Source organism: Pundamilia nyererei, unplaced genomic scaffold, assembly GCF_000239375.1.
Source record: "Pundamilia nyererei isolate P.nyererei 1_Seehausen unplaced genomic scaffold, PunNye1.0 scaffold00013, whole genome shotgun sequence".
NCBI lineage: Eukaryota > Metazoa > Chordata > Actinopteri > Cichliformes > Cichlidae > Pundamilia > Pundamilia nyererei.
This window is the reverse complement of record NW_005187414.1, coordinates 3,454,359-3,460,842: the sequence shown is the minus strand read 5'-3', so window position 1 is coordinate 3,460,842 and position 6,484 is coordinate 3,454,359.

The following is a 6,484-nucleotide window of genomic DNA, read 5'->3' as shown; positions in this document are numbered from 1 at the left end:
CTTTTTTTTCCACTCTCAGTTTGACAAGTGGTCAGTCAAACGGAGCGCCAGAGGCCTGCAGACTTCAGAGTACAGAGGGACTTTTTGCAGCTCGATCTTTATTTAATCTAGCGCGAGTGGAAATGAAGTGACAGCTGCACCGCGCTCACATACTCCCCTAACAGTGATGATGGATGCTTTTTGATTCCCCTTTTTCTGATGTTCATTTTGCCACGGTGCCCTTTCAATAAATATTTTTAAGCCTGTCAGTTAATTCTGAAATTCCATCGATGAACTATGTTCGGAAAAATAAACAGGCCAGCCACAGCAGTTGGCCTGGATGGGGAAGTGTTATTTTGTTCGGACTATTGGCAGGGACTCTCCACAGAAATATTGCTTATTTTGCTTCATTTCAGATTCAAGCTTCTGACAGTTTATGTGAAAAACTGCAAAGCGGATTGCCATTTAAACACAACTGCTGTGCTCTGTAATTACAAGCTCCATTCACACAGGCTGATTGGGGCAGCCAGCCACAGAATGAGGATTGTTCTTGAGAGGCTTCTCGTTCCTAAGATCTATAACAAATTGTGGTCAAATTGCAATCAGAGGGGGGGGGTGGGGCGGATAATTTTCCTCATTATATTAGTCATCTTATTTGTATCAGTCTCTGCTTGCTTTTCGAGGATTTAAACTAGAAACCTTGGAATTCCCAGGAGGGCAATTTGTTGGATAGAATTTGGGAAAACACTGTGGTGAAATTCAATGTCCGCTCTCTGTCATATTTCTTTATAAAGGATGTTGCGCTGTAGAAATGTTGACACAATCACCTCAAAAATGTCCTGCGTCAAAACTTGCAGCTTCGTAGGCTGGTTTAGACCCAATCATCAGTCTTTGCTTTAAAAGTCAAGAGTGGGCCAGTGGCCGTAGTGGCCCACAACCCACTGAGTGGGCTCAGTCAAAAATAGAATAGTACATTCCTAACCAATATAACAGCGGCACTGCACCATCACAAGACCGCAGTAAATGGCAAAATTATTGTGCATACTTTCTGAGGCACGCCTAAAAAAACCCCACTGTGTCCACATGCACTCCCGCTAACATCAGGTAGCACTTAAGTGTCCTTCGCCCTAATGTATGACTAAACATGCTGCCCCTTCACCCAGCTACCCCTGATACGCAGAGAGGGACGCTGACATGTGCCTCACGGCCACCATAAAGATACCCGGGCTTTCAATAACAGGATATGGTCCGCATTTCTCATTTTGAAAATGTGCACAAACAGCCCTTTAAACCAAAACACAGCTTCTGTTTGATTTTAAAAAACAAAACAAAAAAAGCAAAGAGTCTCAAAGCAGCTGCCTTTCTTTCTTTTTTTTCTCGGAAACTTTGGCGTGTCGCTGAAGCCTTTTAAAAGTCTTCTCCACTCTAACACCAGAGTGGGAAAAACTCTTGTGTTGTAAAAATCAGGAATGTCGCTGCTATAATGAAGCAGCTCTCTGAAAAGACAGGACGGGAGAAAATTGAATTAATGTTAATATGGCCATTAGCTTACCACCCAGCAGGAGAAATATGGCAAACCTCAGCCGTTCATGCTACCGCTGTTAATCACTTTGTTACACTCCAAACTTTCATCTGCATAGTTTTGGCCTGCAGCAGGGGGAGAAGGCAAAACCCAGAGCTAAACCAGAGATCTGTCTGCAGCGTAGTCTGTCTTCCAACCACGCACTGAAAGCTCCTGGTGAACACACAAACTCTGCTGTGAGGTATACTTGAAGAAAATATCCACTTACTTCACAGCAACACACAAAGGTGTGTCTGAAACTGGACTGAAAAAAAAAAGGCTGACACACGCCATCACTCTAGCTGTGTCAGATATCCCTGCTCTTTCCAGTTCTCATGGGTGAGTGTATCTGGCAGTACTTGTTGACTCTTTGGGCAACAAAAAGGAGCAGTGACTTGGACCAAAGCTGTCAAACCTTTTAATTTAGTCTTGATGGAAAACTTCATCTCATGCAACAAATAAGTATTGCAGATTTTTATGTCGCTCGGGCTCTTATTTGTGAGAGAATTTATGGTCTAAATATTGACTTGAAATTGGTCTTTTAATTACCGTACCAGCCTGAAATAAACAGAAGCAGAAGCAATGAAATCAAGCATTTGGATGCAGTCACTGAGTGGAAGAGATGCAATCTTGTGCTCACATTACACAGATCCGAATCTCCCCGTGCCCTGTCGGCGTATTTGTATATATCCTGTGAATCATCTGTTGTCTTTCAGCTAGATCCACAGATTCATCTGACAATGGGAGTAGCATCAACATCAATGTATTCCAGATCTGGCAACCTGATAGTCTGCTTTTCTTCTCCCTGTAAACAGATCATCTATTCAAAGCTTCTACGTTTTACTTAAGACCAGCCCAGGCTCTGCGTGTCCGCTGACTGGTTCCACGTGTATGCAGGCGGCACTGACTCGTGTGTCTATGTGGTTGTGTATGCTCCAGCTCTGCTGAGAGGGTCATGAGTCACTAGAACACGGGCATGACTGATGCCTTCTCTGAGTCTTAGTCTAATTACTGTGAGGTGTTTGCGATTGCCCCAGTGACAATCCCGAGCTTGGCTGCTGTGTTGTTACAGCCCCGCCATGATGACATTGTCACAAAACCCAAGTCCGTAAGCTGTAATTGTGCAGGCTTCAAAAACACTGCGCTTCTCAGTCACTGCACACCTTGACGTTTGGATGTGCGTAGGTTGTGGCAAACAGCAATCCTGTCAACTGCCGTAGTAATTGCTGCTGAGTAATGTTCTTGCTTTGGCTCGGATCGCGAAAAAGCTCACCAATAAATCTGGAGGCCATTTTAGGACGTTCGGCTTTGAGTTCACATGGGAAAAAAGCAAAAAAAAAAAAAAAGCCCGACTACTATAAGCCAAAGAAATGGCAAAGTTGAAACCATACAACCTTAACAACATCAAATTAAAGCTCCCATCAAAAGTTGGCTCCCGTGGAAAGAGGGCGAGAAGGCACAAAGTTGGCCAACAAAGAAGCACAGTTGGAGGAAATACCCACACCACTGACTGCACAGAAGCACAGCCTCTAGTCATTTCCAATGCTTGCAAAGACAATGGGGATACGCTGAGGCTTAAGTAATAAGCCCAAAATGACTTCCAGAGCAGCAGGGCCTCCTCATTTCAGTGTGGCAGCGATGCGGGGAAATCAGAGCCACGCGAGCTGAGGGTTTCGCGAAGGATCAAAGATCGTGATTAGCCTACACTGTCCATCCACCATTACGGGTAGATCTGCCGCCGATGGCAACCATATGCCGGCCGGATTAACCTCTCCATCACAATCACTACCCAAGGGAGGAGGAGACGAAGACAAGAGAAAAGAACAAGAGAGGGGGGGAAAGGGGAAGGAGAGGAAAGCAGAACAGAGAGGTGAGAGGAGCCAGAAGAGACGGGGGAGCGATGAGGAAGTGGAGAGGTAGAAAACATCAAATGTCAGTCATTGATGTGTGGCATAACACATGTGCCCAATATGCAGGAAGGCTTTTGGCAGGTTTCCCTGACCTATATAGTCCGGAAGTTAGAGAAACTGCAGGGCTCAAACAAGTCTTTCAACTTTTAAATGAGCCACTGTGGATGTGCTCTGTACTGCACATTTGGAATTTTAATAAAGCTGATACAACCGAACAGAGAAGCAGATTAATTTCTTAAGCTATTTTAAGGGGGTAGAGTTACCAATTTATTAACTAGTTTAACATTTCATTTAAAACTATACTGAAATGTAACTTCTCATAATCCTTAAAAGTTTTAAGTGAAAGTATTCTGCAGCAATTTATTTTCTGCCATTTTCTGCCTTTATTTCATGCAGAAGAAGACAGAACACAGGAAATGAAGGAGGGGAAAGTATATGAAACAAAGGTCCCAGCCAGATGTAGTTCATGGCCCAGAAGCGAGCCCCTAGGCCAGAGAGGAAAATTTACTTCCAGGGCGCCACACTTTATATTCTTTTATTTCAAAATGAGGTTTAGACTGTTAACAGGCATATACATGGAAAAAGTGGTTGAGCGACAAGCGTGTAAGGGGAGTTATTTATAGTACACAACTAACTGGAGATGGTACAGCCTGAAAAAGAGAGTGAATGGTCCCGTTTTCAGTGTTGTGTTCATCCTACTCTTTAAAATTTGGGATTTAGGAGTTATTAGTGTATCAGTTCAGACAGATTGTGGAGATTTTCACAGACAGGGTTGTGGTCAGACAGTGACAAAGTTTAATCAGCTGCATTTGCAGAAAAAGAAAATTAAGACCAGCAGTTTTGAAGAGATTGGCCTTGAATATTTTTCCAGAAAAGCTTTTATGTAACATTTGATCATTTGCATCTTTTCATCGTACAGTAATCTCTTATTTTACAGAACATTAGGACAATGTGAGTCATTAAACTGTTAAACTGAGTGCAACAGCATCAGGGAGATGGGCTTTGGCGTTTATTTTTTGGTTTGTTTTTTCCAGGTTGTGGTCAGTTGTTAGGGCTGTGCGATATGACCAAAATCTCATATCCCGATATAAGAATTCTATCGTCCCGATAACGATATAAATCACAAAAATTTAACATTTTCTGTAAATTCTGTGAATCAGCTCGACTTGCGGGAAGTGTTTCCAGCTGGGCGTCGTGTAGCTGGAGTCGAGTGTTTTAACCGATGCATGAAACGATACATTTTTAGACATAAGTTGTAACGGCTGCCGTTTCTTTGTGAGTATTTATTACACGGCGTGCTGCAGGGAAAAGCCTGCTCTAACGTTTGAGTCTAAGGTTTATTTTTTAGCACCTGGCGGCTCTTTTTTAATTCTCATCCGTAAAAATCTGCATCTTTCACGTGATTCAGTTTATTTTGAAAAGTCTCAACAGGATCTTGAGCTTTATTGTGAAAGGTTTATGTGGAACATAAACAAGCGGCCCCGCGATGGTGTTATCGTGGTTGTTGCTAAGGCCAATGCATAAAAACAGGCGCTTGTCCGTCCGTAGTGTGGTTATATTAAATATAAGAGAAAGAGAGAACTTTAAGAAATGAATATAGCCACTATTATTATATTATTATATCGAACAGCCCTATCAGTTGTTCAATTTTTATGGACTTTCTTGTGTTGATTTCTCAAACTCTTATTACCAGGCTGTGTATGGTTGCCATGTTGTTGCACAAAAGTGGTTTAAGTGCTGAAATTTCAACTTTATTTTGTTTCTAAAATCTTTTTCTTTCAATCTCCTTAATGAAATAACCTTCCCAGCACTTACAGTGGTTCAACCTGGAAAGATTCTAAATCAGGCATTCCCAAAGTCAAGACTGCTGCGGCCCACTTAAAAACAAAGCCCACCTAGTCTTAAATGTTCAGTCTAATCAAAATACAAGAGGGAGTGATGTAGTTTCTTGAAATTTTTATTCAAAAAAGCATAAACAGCGCAGGTTGTTGGCTACAAGTTATCTATAAATTGCCAAGATCAATACGTGACCCAAGAACAGTACATTTAGGTCAGAATAAAAGTAATATCACTAACCAATAAATCAACCACCTCATTTTAATTCCCTTTTGAATAAATACTTTTAAATAACCATGTAACTGTACATAATGATGTAATTTCTGTTTTCGACTGCAGCCCCACCAGGGGGGCACAGTTTGAGAATCAAAGGTAACAGGAATGGCTCAGAAACACAATTATCTAATGCTTAATGTACAATACTGCGGAGATGAGATTTTAACTAACAAAAACGCACTCCTGTAGAGTCCTCCAAAAACCCACGTTTCTCAATGCGAATGACATTGCCTGTCGATCTAATGCTGATTGGTTGAAAAATGGGGCGAAACAGGGAAGGGATCAACAGCTGAGTTCACCAGGAATGGGAGAAGTGTGAAAAACAAACAAACAAATCAACAAAAAAACATGAATACAGCATAAAAATACAGACAGTGGCTGAAGTGAACACTTTCCATTGCTTTTAACACCCAGTTTCACTTCAGCGCTTTGTAGGGCAATCCCTAGCTGCCAACAGACTGCCAGAACGCTGACCACCTCTGAACCATAATTTCCCCTTAAGTTACAGCTAATCAGTATATTCTTACTCAGTTTATTGACTTTGAGACTCACTGGCTTGTTTTCAAAAGTTTTATCCAGCAACGAATCCAGTGATTTCATCTCACGTCTCTTGCTTGAAGACATTCCATTAGATTCATAATGAATATTAAGTTAGCTTTCACCAGTGTCCCTGACTGTGTTCACAGAGGAGGAGGCAGCAGTACGTTCAACCAGCTAATCCCTAACCGAACATGCACAGTCCGGTCCTTAATCATTTATTTTTTCACAGTAGATTTTACATCACAGAATCAAGATGTGATTTCAGCTATGATTCCAAGACTTTAAAAAACATGGCATGAACTATAAAGATTGCACCTCTTTGTATACATATAGTCCTGAAGTCCAGAATCGTGGACCTCACCGAATGCTCTGTCAATCATTT